Source organism: Chaetodon trifascialis, chromosome 3 (genome assembly GCF_039877785.1).
Source record: "Chaetodon trifascialis isolate fChaTrf1 chromosome 3, fChaTrf1.hap1, whole genome shotgun sequence".
Classification (NCBI taxonomy): Eukaryota; Metazoa; Chordata; class Actinopteri; order Chaetodontiformes; family Chaetodontidae; genus Chaetodon; species Chaetodon trifascialis.
The window spans coordinates 12346177-12360207 of NC_092058.1; the positions used below are offsets into that span (position 1 = coordinate 12346177).

At 41.2% G+C, this 14031-nt stretch overlaps 1 protein-coding gene across 2 annotated transcripts in view; it reads right to left on the reverse strand.

Moving 5' to 3' along the window:
• The window catches only part of kcnab2a (potassium voltage-gated channel subfamily A regulatory beta subunit 2a), an 84709-nt gene that overhangs the window by 70486 nt on the left and 192 nt on the right, over positions 1 to 14031 (reverse strand). Inside the window, exon 1 of one of the 2 annotated variants that reach the window (XM_070959335.1) lies at positions 4179 to 4556. The exons of the other annotated variant lie outside the window; for it this stretch is intronic. The gene's annotated coding sequence lies outside the window, so the exon portion shown is untranslated. Of the gene's footprint in view, positions 1 to 4178; positions 4557 to 14031 lie in introns of those variants that run through there. 2 annotated transcript variants of the gene reach the window in all.

The window sequence follows — 14031 nt, forward strand, 5'->3', positions numbered from 1 at the left end:
TCCACATGAAATTGCCTTTTTCAAACAGAGTCTAACCCACTTCAAACTAGAAGAGCACAGACAAAACATCAGAAAATTCTCATGTGGGCAGAAAACTGCGCGTTCATTTTTAAAAATATAACCAAATCTTCTCTCATTTCTTATGCAAACATGTAGAAAACTGTGTGAACTAATGAGGAGGATAACACACCTGCAGAAAAAAAAAAGTGTGATAAATTCATTGAGTTTCTGTGTGTGTGTGAGTGTGTGTGTTTTCCAGAGTGTGATGCCCCTTGGGAGTTCCAAAACAGGGCTAATGAAGCTAGACAGGCCGCTAAATCTGAACTGCAGAATGATTACTGAGCTCAGTTTAGGAAACACCCCCACTGGAGCATCCAGCAGACCAAGCTGTAAAAACTGCAGAGAGCCAGGACCTACATTAGTGATAGGCCTGAGTGAAATGTCCAGAAGATACACATCTGTACTTTAAGCAACATAACTGGCTGCCTAATGACTTGCACTATGGGTTACAAGTCAGTGTTTCCTCTACATTCATTTAGGAGTGGCAAGCCGCCATTCCTAAATCCTAGCCGCCGCTCCTTCAAATTTCTTTTTTTTTTTTTTTAATTGTCACAAATGCAAGACCACCGCATGTCTCCACCTTCACAGCAGAGTCCGACGTTAATTACTCACAAGAGCGCGGCCTTGAAAGTGACGTCAAACACCCAGGCACCAGGTCAGAGAGTCAGAGGAGTGTCGTCTTGGAAAATAGGGCAGCAACTTACCGGAGAAAAGGTAGACTTATTAGCTTAAGATAACTCATAAGAGATTTTACAAGTAAAATAGACATTCGCAAAATATTGATGGCCATCTAACGTTACGTAACATATCGGTAGTTTCAGTTTATTGGGCCCGGTGCCAACTCAGTGTCGCTAACGTGAGTAAAACTAACTGATAGCATTAAGCTAATATCTACACGTCATGAGGTAACTCCTGACTGCATTTTCAGATGAGCTTGTTCAATTATTGCTCTAAGAAGAGAAAGACAGCTGATGAAGATGAAGCTAGTCAGTCGTGATGTGTCGGTTGCAAACGAAACGGCTCTTAGAGTCAGCTCTTTGAAGTGAACGATCAGAGCCTCCTGCCTGCCTGCCTGCCCCTGCTGCTGAAAAAAATCCTAGAGGAAACACTGCAAGTGTTACAATAGTAACCAAGTGACTTTTATGCTTCATTCAACAACAATAAGTCACCGAATCACGTAACAATTTTGATAAGCGATTCATCAAAAATTATTCCTGGTACCAGCTTGCCAAACCAAAGAGTAAACTGAATATTTACAGCTATGCAAAATCAATTTTAATTGCTTCCAGACTCTGTCTTATTTTTCAGTCTGCAGGTGGGACGGAACATTCTTGTTAACGCCACTAGCTCAGCTCTGCTCTTGATGATCACGCCCTATGAAATCTGTTTTGACGGTTTCCAGATTCCGTTTTTCAAATTGTGTATTTTCCTTTTTGATTTTTCAGAATTATGTGTTTCCTGGTTTAAGCACATTTTGTCATCAGAAAGAGTGTCTCATCTTGTGTTGGATGAATACAATTTCAACACTTCACTAAGAAAACATTGAAAATTGAGTGAATATAAATGAATTTGATGTAACACAACACTGCACTGTACGGATCCTCTGCAGCACGGCTTCCATATGCAGCTTGAGCACACGGTTAATGTGTCTGATGGATGCTACCTCATGTTCGGGCACCACTCCTTGTTTGCAACGCTCAACCAGAAGCAAAAGTAGCTTTTTCATTTTCCTCAACACAATGTCTGACTCCATGCATACAACCACAAAGTCTTCAGTGAACTCACGTCTCGTATCTGCCGATATGGTTGCACTTCTTTTGTTGAAGTGATGAACTCACGTGAGTGTGCGGCCGATTCAACAAGACTCAAACCCAAAATATGGCAGCATAGCTTTTGGCTTCCTGTTCATCCTGATTAGAAGTGGTGAAAAAAGGCTTATAATGAGAGGGAAAACCATCCATCCATCCATTATCTATACCGCCTATCCCTTTCGGGGTTGCGGGGGGCTGGAGCCTATCCCAGCTACAATGGGCGAGAGGCGGGGTACACCCTGAACCGGTCGCCAGCCGATTGCAGGGCGGGAGGGAAAACCCTTATTTTTATAAACTGCATCCACATTTTGTCAATTTCTGTGATATTCTGCAAACAATTAATTGAGTTCATAATCATTAGATTAACTGATACTGAGAATGTGCCTTCGAAACAACTACCTTTAAACATCAAACTTTTATTTTCTGTCAAATTTGGCGGCCCCTGTGGACAAAAGAGGTAGTGTTTTCACCTCCTCTTGTAAAGATCTTGATCTGGCTAGCACATGCATTTGTTTTGGAAGCAAGAGAACTAAAGACTCATAATAACTTATAATACTATTTTTCGTTTTTAGAAACAGGATGCATAGCAATGAGGTAACGTATCCTTTGTGGCTATGACTTGATAACTGTAATATAACAATGACAAAACAAACCAAACTCTGTTTTAGTAGCATTCATACACCTCAGTTACATGTAAGCCTACAGCCAACACATTGTGTTGCTTGGTAAAAGAAATTTTGTTATCAACATTCCACATATTACAAACCTGTCGCGGGGGAAGCACACAAACCTCAGAGGAATTAATTGATGTGACTGCTATCCCATTTTGTAAAGTCCACAGTTCACTTTAAAATGAGCACATCCTGCATCACTGTAATATCATCAGAGAAGTAGTGTCTCCTTTGTTTCAAGCATAACAACCAGTAAGACTGACACTTAACCAAAGCGCTTTCCAGATGAATGTGCCATTCCTGTTGTCATATGATGTCATATCATATTTCTTTGAAGACATTCTGTTTGAAGTATTATTAGTAGTATTCTTTGTTTGGTCTTTGCATTGCCTTTCCCTCAAATACAAGACAACAAAGACAAAAGAATGAAAAACCTTATTACTGTTTCAGCACTGTCACACTAACACCTGCCTCATCATCAGACATCATCATCATCATCAGCCTATTTGTTGAAGATATAAAACATATGTTACTATTAACAACGACAATCTAACTCTGTGATGAGTTTGGCAATGCAAGGACAAATTAAATGCAGACATTTCAGAAAAAGCTAAGCTTTCTGCGATATTGACGTACCATCCCAGTGAAAGGACACACCAGCACAAGAATCTGCTTTTTTCTGCTCGGTACAGAGCATTCAACAGCTTACTGCACCAAACTGAACCCCTGCAGCCTGCCTCTCCTGTGCTTTCATCTTGGACCAGAGCCTATGGGCAGACAAACACACATACTGTATACAAGAGTGCACACACACACCCAAATGTGTACAAGCACACACATGCAGAGATATTGGCCCACAACAATCAGCCTCAGCATGAACCCCCACACACAAACACACATTAAAATGACACGCTAACACATTCAGCCAGGCACCAATGACTGTCACAACCTCTCAGCAATACACATCACAACACTGGGAGAACAGTTAAAGCGTGGCTGCAGGGTGTTGCTGGCTGTGGCGACTGCAACAGATGGAACTGCTGCAGCAGCAGCGGGGCAGGTGAGGTGACAAGAAGTTGAACCTCCTACGTGAATGCGCAAGTGCGTGCATGTGTATTTTTGCGCAAGCCTGCACAAGTCTTTCACCCTGGCTATTTTAAGGTGATTCTTCATAAATCCTAGAGCATGCCCAAGTGTCTGGCAAGAATTCAAAAGGGACAAAGCATGCATGAAACCTCACAGAGATTCAGACAGAGGAGAGTGATTGAGTAGAGACATGAGAGAGAGCAAAATATATGCCAGTATAATAAGGTATGCAAAGACGGTTTCCAATGCAGCAGCAGAAGCAGCAGTACTATCAACCGTACTGACAGCTCTCACACAGAGAGATCTGAAGAGGTAGATATGCTAGCTAGCATAATGTATGACAATATTAAATGCTGCTGCTCAAATATAGTATGGCATGTGCTCCCCTGTAGGAACAGACAAGCATGATCATCCCGACTCTCACTGACAGAGCGAAGTGACAAGAGGCAGGAAGAGAGAGGGGTGAGAGAGGAAGAGAGAGAGCGAGAGAGAGAGAGATGCCAAAGACATGTAGCCTCAGACCTAGCGATGATGCTCTTAAAACACCCACCTCAGTTTGCTGCTGATTCCTGACGCAGTGAGCACAACCAGGGAGTAAATGCAGAACACAGTAGCTGTGATGGAGGAGCAGCAGTCAAAATCCAAGAGATTGAGCAAGAAAACAGAGAGAGGAGAGATAGGATGAATGGTACTGAAAGACTGGTGAATGAGAGATGCCGTGTGACTGTGTGAATTATATGCCTGAGTGAGATGAGCATGTATGTTGTATGAGAAGGACAGAAATACAGAAAGACAGAAAAAAAGTGACACGAGACAGACAGAACAAGGACAGGGAACGGAGAGAAAGGAAGAGATGGAGAGAAGAGACGGAATAAATGTGTGAGCTTGGAGAGTCACTGAGCAGAGCAGATGCATTAAAGGAAATGCCCCTCCCTCTTTGCTCTACACACACACACACACACACACACACACACACACACACACACACACACACACACACACACACACACACACAACACACACACACCTCCCTTTGCACTGTCAGCATTCGAGTAAGCATGCATTCAGTGAATCAGAGTGAGCTGTAAACGATGAAAGAAGAGAGGGGTGGGCCAGAGGAACGCAAGTAAGACGCATGTATGCATTTTAAATTCAATGACAGGACACAGAGATAGGTGGTTTCCAAGCAAAGAGCTACAAAGCTCTATGAAAACACTGAACCCCAGTATTCTGTATCATGCCACAAGGTAAAATTAACATGTACTATATGTAATCTATACTGCAACCAAAGAAATCTTGCAGGACCTGGTTCAAGCTCTGACAAGTAGCTCTCTATACGTTGAACATGCTATAAAATCCCTGTCAAGTCCAGGTCTGCTTTCCGGTAGACAAATGCACCCTCGCTTTCATGCAGAGGGGGGTCAAGTGAGAGGATTACTTCCCTGCAAGGATCAATAACTTGTTACATAATATGTACTACTGTATATCAAATCTAATGCACCCTTGTATGCACAAGCTGCCTATTTTACTCTCCTCAATATAGTCTGAATTGTAAAAGGGAATGTTCGAGATTTAAGACGCCATTGATATTGTCTGCTAACCAATTCCTACTTTCAGGAATTAAAAAGACGTACTACAGTTTCTGTGATGGCCCCACCTCGCTGATAGCATTAGCAAGTAATGCTAGCACAAATCAATGAGCTATGAAACCGCTGCTCTCACAAAGCAGGGATGGAAATTTCACTTAATGTTATTGATGTTTAAACAATATTAATGAAACTGACTACCTGATGTCTCTTAAAAGATTGCAGTGAGAAAAAGAGCGTGGGGCAGGAGGAAGAGAGGACAGGAGTTATGGTGACGGTACTCGTTATAATGCTCGTTACTGTAAGTGGAATAAAACCTTAACAAGCAAAAGGCCAGTACTTTACCTACACATCTACTCAACAAGCATAAACAAGTAAACATTTAGAAAAGCGATATTTCAATCTGTTCTGTCCGCAGTCTCTCATCCATCGCCGCTGTTTTACACAACCACAGCTCACTAACTCAACTAATAGCAAATTGTTACAAACAAGCTAAAACAAAAGCTGCCTGTATGTAAATTCTTGGATGCTGGATGGAACAAACCAGCCTCCTCTCCATCAGCTGTACCTGCAGGCAGTGATTCACATCAGCAGAAGGAGGAGGACAGAGGACAGGATGAATGACTGATACTGACTGATGTCTGGTTTCTTCTTCTTTCTAGACTTCACTCAGTGTTGTGATGTCAGGCCTATTAGTTTTTTATTGACATTTTAGATTTGTTTCCAGTGAAGGGGATTGGGGGATAGATTGTGAACTAAAGAGACTATGACATTAAAAATATTGACATCCATTCATTCTCAGAGTTAGACAACTGCATTTATCTGGCATAAAACCCAAAGTGTATTATATAAGTACTACAGTCAGTGTACCATGGGGCATGTCTATCAAGTACATTTACATACGGCAGTAACAGACACACATACCGATGCAGCACACTGCAGAGGGGGCTTTCGTGTAACAACTAAGCCAGCTGAGCTTGTGTTGCAGTATTAAGTGTGGAGATAACGGTAGCTCTGGGTATATGAGACTACCCAAAAAGCACCATGAAAAAAATGCTACTACTCTGGTTATTGAATGGGCTTCAGATGTAGATTAAAGTTCACATGGTTCCTCTTGACTGTCCCTCAGTATTAAATACACCAACATTGCTCCAGTGCATGGGTCTACAACTGGTGCTGCTAGTGACATTAGCATAGCACACACCAAATTCAACAGGCTAACCAGCAGAATAAATGGTAACAAAAACATAAAAATGGCAAAAGTTACAGATTCTAAGTTTGAAGTCAGCATTGATCCATACTTGAGCTTCAGTTTTGTAGTGAATCCTGATTTGTAACGGCCCTCAAAGCAGTTCAACATAAAAATGATTAGCTTACACCTACAGGCTAAGAGTTTTTCTGTTGTTGTTGTTACTGTTGTTGTGGCGACATTTCCATCAATCATCATCATCATCATCATCAGCTTTTTGTTGATTCTTGCAGCCAACAACAGAGAAATTGTTTGTCTGCAAACATTTTCAGCAAAATTGAAAAAAACAAAATATATATAAATGATAGTAACGAAAAATGATACATTTTGCGTTCTCCCTGATTTGTGGCAAATCATTTCCAAGCACCAACTTCCACAAAATAATATTCTTAAATGTGATCTACCCTTTTGGTAGAGTGGTGTTCAGATCAGTTTCTTTTAGATTTGCATTGATGGATATGCCTCACCCTGTGTGTGTGTGTGTGTGTGTGTGTGTGTGTGTGTGTGTGTGTGTGTGTGTGTGTGTGGTGTATGTGTTTGTGTATGTTGCCCAGAGCTTGAGGGGACAGCTACAGCTTCACTGTTGCGCACCACTGTCCCTGGCCTTTCTCTCTGAGCTCAAGCCCAGTCACGGCATCTCAAACTTCTGCTTCCAGCCAGACTACAGCTCCGCAGCTCGCTCCCCTCCAATCACGACACCAAGCATGGCGAGGTATTTGCGAGACAGTCTAATGGGTCCACAGCAAGACATCTTCACTCACACCCACAATAATATCTACGCTTTTCTCAGAGTTTCTGGGTGTTGATGGCGAACCATATGGAGTCCATTCAGTCCTCCCAGATAATATACGTCTAAAGCTTTTAACGTTGCCCTTTTTGAAATGGATAAAATGATGCTGGGTGAATGATTTTGCACCATCTTCAACTAGTGGCAACAGAACAGTAAAAAAAAAAAAAAGAAAAACAGAAAAAAAAATGCACACATGACCATGAAAACTGCTCCAAAATCAAATTTTCCGTTAATAACTATAAACACGCTCCTAATATGGCCTGCCAAAATATCACACCTATGACGCCATGTTTGTACTGAATGGTGTGAGGATTGACTCTGTGCTATGTATACCTACTGCAGCAGGCTGCTGTCTGCATGTGACACTTGTGGTGCTTTGCCTGACAGCTGCATAAGACAAGAGTGATGCTCCTGTGATCATGTCTGGTGCTTTAGTATTTCCTCTCCATAATATCCTTTGGGATATTATGGAATCGGCTGTTTGTTTCTGCTTCCAGCCATTACAAGGTCTGGGTTGAAGCTTCAAAAACATACCAGAATGTATTTTCTCAACAAGGGCAACATCATGTCTTTCCTTTCTCTACACAGAACTATGCCTGTTCAAGGTCAGGGTACTTAGAGAAAGATAACACCGATTGAAAGGGTCCAAGCCAATCTGCTGGTCTTGCAGATGTTTATCAGGGGCAGATTTGCGTATCAGCTATTCAAAGCCTGATTCATTTGAAATACTTTGTTAATTGTAGCCCGCTGTTCTCCAGGTACACCTGCTGCATGAACAGAAGCAGGCATTTCATGGAAGCTACACCATTGTCTCTAGTCTATCTTGCTGACATTTCTCAGGCAGACAGTACATCTAAAACTGTGTTGCTGGCTAAACTGCATTCAAACACCATTCTTTTGTGTATACAGGGGATGAAGAGGAGCTATTTACATCCTGCCCAAATCTTTCTACTGCAACACTTCAACAGTGGCATTCCTTTCTTTGTAGATCTACAGAAACTGTATGAAACACCCCAGTAAACTATCAAAAGGTAAAGTGTGAGGAAGGCTATATTTTCTTAGTCCAAAGCGTTTCACTGTGATAAACACAATGGGATAAACACTGTGCGGTGTAAGTATTCATAAAGTTGTGTTTTAAGGTTTTCAAGAACACTGCTGCATAGTGTGAGCTAACTATGAATGTACATAGACTTTATGTGTTGCTGCAAGATCTGACTTGCCACTTGTCTATATAAGGCATCCATAATATTCAATTTCCAGTGATGTTGATAGGTATTCAAATAATAAAGGATGCAGTGAATTCACTTTAGACATGTTCAGGCACACACCTTATTTTCACTGATGCTACATGGTGCATTCACAATGTTATGACTCAGTGTTAATTCTAGTGAGAAAACTTCATCGTTGAAATGGTTCACCTCTCATTCCGACAGTCGTCTCTCACTTAAATAGCGCAGCTAACCAACGATGCCCGGCAGAGAGTTGAGGCGACAAAATCTTGAAAGTTTGTGTGGTACGGATTATATTGATGCCAACTGTAGACATCAAGCCTTTTATCTTGTGTTTGTAGAGTAAGATGTTTCTGTGGACATGTAAGGAATTGTTAATTTGATATATTTATTGAAGGGAGTTTGGTGTAATATTTTCCCCAGAGACTACAGGGAGCTTCCATTCAATTCAAATACTTAATGTATATTTTAACGTCGTGTCACCACCACAGAAACACTTTGTAGCTGCTAAAATATGACGAGATTGTCTAACATTCACTGACTGTAATTAGCTATTGGTTTGATTAATGGTTTACAGTCTAATAACGTGTTTGTTCTGGTTACTGACGGTGGCTGATCAGGCTAATTATCAGCTAACTGTACTCAGTTTACAACCTCAGTGTGCAGTAAATGGTTGCCCTTTGTGAAACTGTGTTTAAACTACTTCCTAAACATGATGTGTTTGTTGGTGTTATTAATGGCTCCCGATAAAACTTGAAAGCTCAGCATTCTCTTGGCCCCTTTGTAGCTTCCCTCTCATAAGTTACATTAACATTTACTCACCCAGAAACAGCTAATATTTCTCTGTATAGCAGGATATTTTTCACTTCACTGGAATAGCACCAACCAGTGTAGCTTGCCTGGTGCAGAATGATGCAGACATCTAAAACACTGCTTTATCTCTGCCTCTCCTGATCTATTGCTAAACACTGCTTTCCCAAAAGTCTGCAATCATTCAAGGAGATGAACACAATTTAGTTCAACTTGAATACAGAATACACAAAATGTCTAGTGCCGTATTGCATTTTTTCTACAACAGGTGGAAGTGATTGGCTTATATATTTACTTTTTGTTTTTGTTTTACCTCTACAAACATATAGACCACCAGTAACAGACAACACAGAACTGGCTTGCACACTATCACTCTACATACAACACTTTGCAAGCAGTTGGTTATAAATTCAGCCCCATATTGAGTTGACTCTGAGGTCCTTTGGGTATTGCTCAGGCAAAGGCCATTAGGCTTTTAGTGCTACAGTCTCTGCACGGTCTCGCTGGGATTACCACACAAAGAACAGAGCAAGTGACATGCATTAAGTAAACAAAATTTCATGCTCTGAGGAATTAGTCTGTAACTTTCTGTGCCACACAAAAGCCCCACAAAACTCAATCAGCTTCTAGTCTGGCAGATGAGAATACCGGCTGATGTCTCAGACCGACAACAGAGGAGGGTGATGATATTGTGACAGCTATACATGCATCTCATATCTGGAGTTTATGGAGGACAATGATTATGCCATGGGAATATTTAAACTAGTGCTGTACAATACACTCTACTGCAGAATTCCCTTAAGACTTAAGAAATACAACATGTATACAGATGACATTAAGTGAGGGTGACTACAATAAACAATTGGCAGGATAGAAAAGAAGCAAATATTGGCTTCAGCTTCAAAAAACAATATGCGTGGATCCCGAGTGGGTCTGTTGTTGACAACACAATATATGAATGATGTGATTCCAATTCTTCCAGGACCGAAAGAACTTCAGGTATAGCAAACAGTTGATGCTGCACAACATCTGCACTTGTTTGTGTATTTGCTTACCTTTGTTAACATACAGCAGACAAACAACTACAGTTATTCCATGCAACAAACATGCTAAGTAATACTCTGTGTTTTAGTGCAGGATCCACTTTTGTATCTTGGATCAGACCTGCTTACTTCTGCTAATTATAGATGACCTGAGGAAAAGCAGAATAAAAAGGCAGAAAGCAGTGACTAATGTGTATGTGGGGGCTGGATAAATAGTAGTGTATGCCAAAAAATATGACCACAACATTTTTTTTCCATACTGATCAATATCGATACTTATCATAATATATAATACACACTTTATGACATAAAGCATGTTTCCATGTAGATTTTAAGTACAGTTTATGTGCCTTAACAAAACAGGGCATGAGCATGCATTGTAACCTAGAAATATAATGGTGTCATCAATGGGATGATACTTTTCAGGTGATGGAAGAGGTTTGTAGTGTTTCCTGTCACGACTGTCACTGAATGACAGTGTATTTTGCAGACCATCTTAATCTGCACTTTGTCGTTTTTGAGATATCCAAACCACTTCCATATAATGGATGACGTGTTGCCTTTTTGTTAACAATTTACTCAGCTTTGGAGGATAAGGCAAGTTTACTTTTGTCACTCAATGCCCCTCTGCTCTACTCACTTTTTTCTCTCTTTTCCAGAGCACATCCACTTTCTTCACCAGTAGCTCAAACAATGCTTCGCAATAGGACTTGGGCTTTGACGTGCAAGCTAAAAACTGCAGACTGACTGGCTGCCATTGCATTTATTTCTGCTGTGTCATAGGTTGTTAGATCTATCCACACCGAGGGGAAAAAAAATAAAAAATTATTATATGATCACAATCCCCATAACAAGACCATTTTATTGCCCAGCAATTTGTAAGGGAGTAGTCACATCTGGGGGACACTCCATTAGGTAAATGAAGTCAGTGCAAATACCGATCGGTTTCCACCAGTACATAAAAAAAATATGTGTAGATTTATTAAAACGTGTACCAACATAGCCCTGAAGCCCTATTTTGTTTATGGGAGCACTAATTTACAAAAGCAGTGCAGACAATCTAGTAACAGAGTGATAAGAATAACTCTGGACAGCTGAGTTCAGCATTCCTCATTAACCTTAACATTTGAAAATGTTCTGGATAAACACTTAAAGTATCTATGCAATTACCTTGTCATATTCTCTTCCAAAAATTAACACAAACTAAGTCTGCACTTCACATTCAAAGTCCCCCAGAGTAATCAACTGAGGTAAGATGGTTCCTCCAGTTGATTACAACACATGCTCTTGCATTGTCTACTCAAATACCTGAGGCTGCAATACCAAAGTCATAATGCATCATTCACAGACATGGGTGTCACAAATTCAATTCAAAATCCAAAAATCAATCAAAATGAGCTTCTGATTCTGATAATCAAATTCAGAAACAGGATTGGTAATTCTCCCAGTATTTTTTTCTCTTCATAAAACCAGCGATCTGATGATTTTGACAAACCAAGATTCTAAAAATGGCTTCGCCATCTGTGCTGAAAAAAAAAAGAAAGTTTAAATCAAACATCGAATCAAAAGTGACCTTGAAATGGAAAGTCAAGTCAAGGATAGTTAAATCGTGACACCACAAAGTTACTTTTTTGAGATCTTTGGAGCCGAGTTTCATTTTGACTTGATGGTGTGATTCTGTTTCACTATGCTAATGTGTTAACTGGTACGGCTGAATGTGTTTGAAAGAGCTGCTTGCTTGTTTGCTTTACAGCCCATTTTGACATAAAACCTTTATCTTATAGTCCTAAAGCACAGTGTAGGAATCAGTAACATATAGTGGCTCCAAACTGTACAGTCACCAAGAGCTTTCATTCAGATTCCACGTTGGCTGAAATGACAGAGATTGACAAATCCATCTATTTGTTGCTGATGACACATAAAATGTTGATGTTTGATGAAATCTCAATTGTCTATTACCTTTTGAACTGTATCTGCCTAAGTCGATTCAGTCTTCACTGTCTGCAGGCCAATGCAAGTAGGGGATCTAATCAGGAGATGCAAAGTGCAGCACTCTAATTGCATCATTAGCTAAACCAATGACTCAGTCACGGTGACTTCAGCCTCACCCTCCCCCCACCCCTCCTTCCTCTGCCCCATCCAGAAATAGGGAGTCAAGCCTCAAGCGTTTTACTGTACAGCTGCTCAAGCAGAATAATTCTAACATGTTATGTGCAACAGCGCAAAATGTTAACGTTCCAGAAATATCCAACTGAAAAACATAGCATTAATGAGACTGTGCTATACAACTCCCATTAAGACACTATTTAAGCACTGAGGTCCATCTGTCAGGGAGTGGCAATTGTTAGCTCCTAATTTTTGAACACAGACATGAAACATACAAGCTCAGGCCCACAATATGGTGATGTTGCCCCAACATGACAGGCATAGCCCAATCTAAAATGCTGAAGACTGTCATAGGGCAAACAACTAGCCCGAGCCGTTTCACAGTGTACCCACAGGTAACAGTCAGACGCAGGCGCACGCTCATGATTTGGATTTTGATGTAATGTGATTTTTACAGTAAACAATGCTCTCATGATGCACTGTAATGGGAGCAGAGGCTGACAGTCTTTTTCTGTCTCACTTTTGTTTGGTTGTACAATGGTGGATAAAAAGCCACTTCAGTTGCCCTCCTATCTGGATGACCCCTGACTTGCTGTGGTTCTGCATGCTTTGCTAAGAATGACTAAGAGGCGGTTTCCCAGCAACTGAAAATGTGGCCTACCAGAGAAGAATTTGCGTTGCATTTCCTGTGTCTGTGAAGTGAAAGAGGTGAGGGTAACACCTCTGGGCCTTCCTGTTTTAAGTGCTAAAACAAAAATGACAGCACAATCTTGACGGGCCTCGTGTCAATGAGGAGATCCCGAAGATGAAGCTCTGCTCAGGTACTTTCTCAGATGAATTTTAGATGAACTCTCTTATGAGGATAAATCATTCATATAATGACAGCTATACCGACGTGACCTGAACTTAACCACGACATTTCCAGTGGTGGTGTTTTTGGATTTTTTTTTATTAGGAGGTTTGCACACAGAATCTTTCTATGCACCTTCTTAGTTGCATGTCTTTGACAGTTCCGTTCTTTGCTGTCACGGTGACACCTCGTTCTGACAGAGGAACTGACCTGGCCTCTGCCGCACTGTATTAGCCTCCGTCAGAGCATATGCAGCACGGTCTGACTGCGGCTGCTGCTGAGGATGGGGAGCTTCTGGAGCTGACGTTTCCATGTCGGGTCACATCTGCAGAGCGATCTCTCAACGTGAAGACACGACGGTCCTCTGGTTTCCCTCGCGTTAGCGTGTCCTCCGTCTGAACGCATTTTTGGGTTGCGAACATGCAGAGAACGTTACCCCAGGCTAACGTTACTCTGTCCGGCCACTTTGAGACGCTGATGTCAATCCATTATGCCATGGATTGCAGCGAACTTGAAGCTCTCCACTCATCACACTTAGCGAGCTAATCATCGGCCAACAAAACGATTCGTAGCCACAAACACCCACTCCTTTAATGATGTAACGTTAGCACTTGTTCGTGTTGCTGCCGCGTTATTAACTAATGTTACAAAGACATGTTCATTTCGATACCGTTGGCAGCTAGTTACCATGATTAACGTTGCGTGAACTGCTTTGCCAACGTAAAATAGCTGAAATGAAA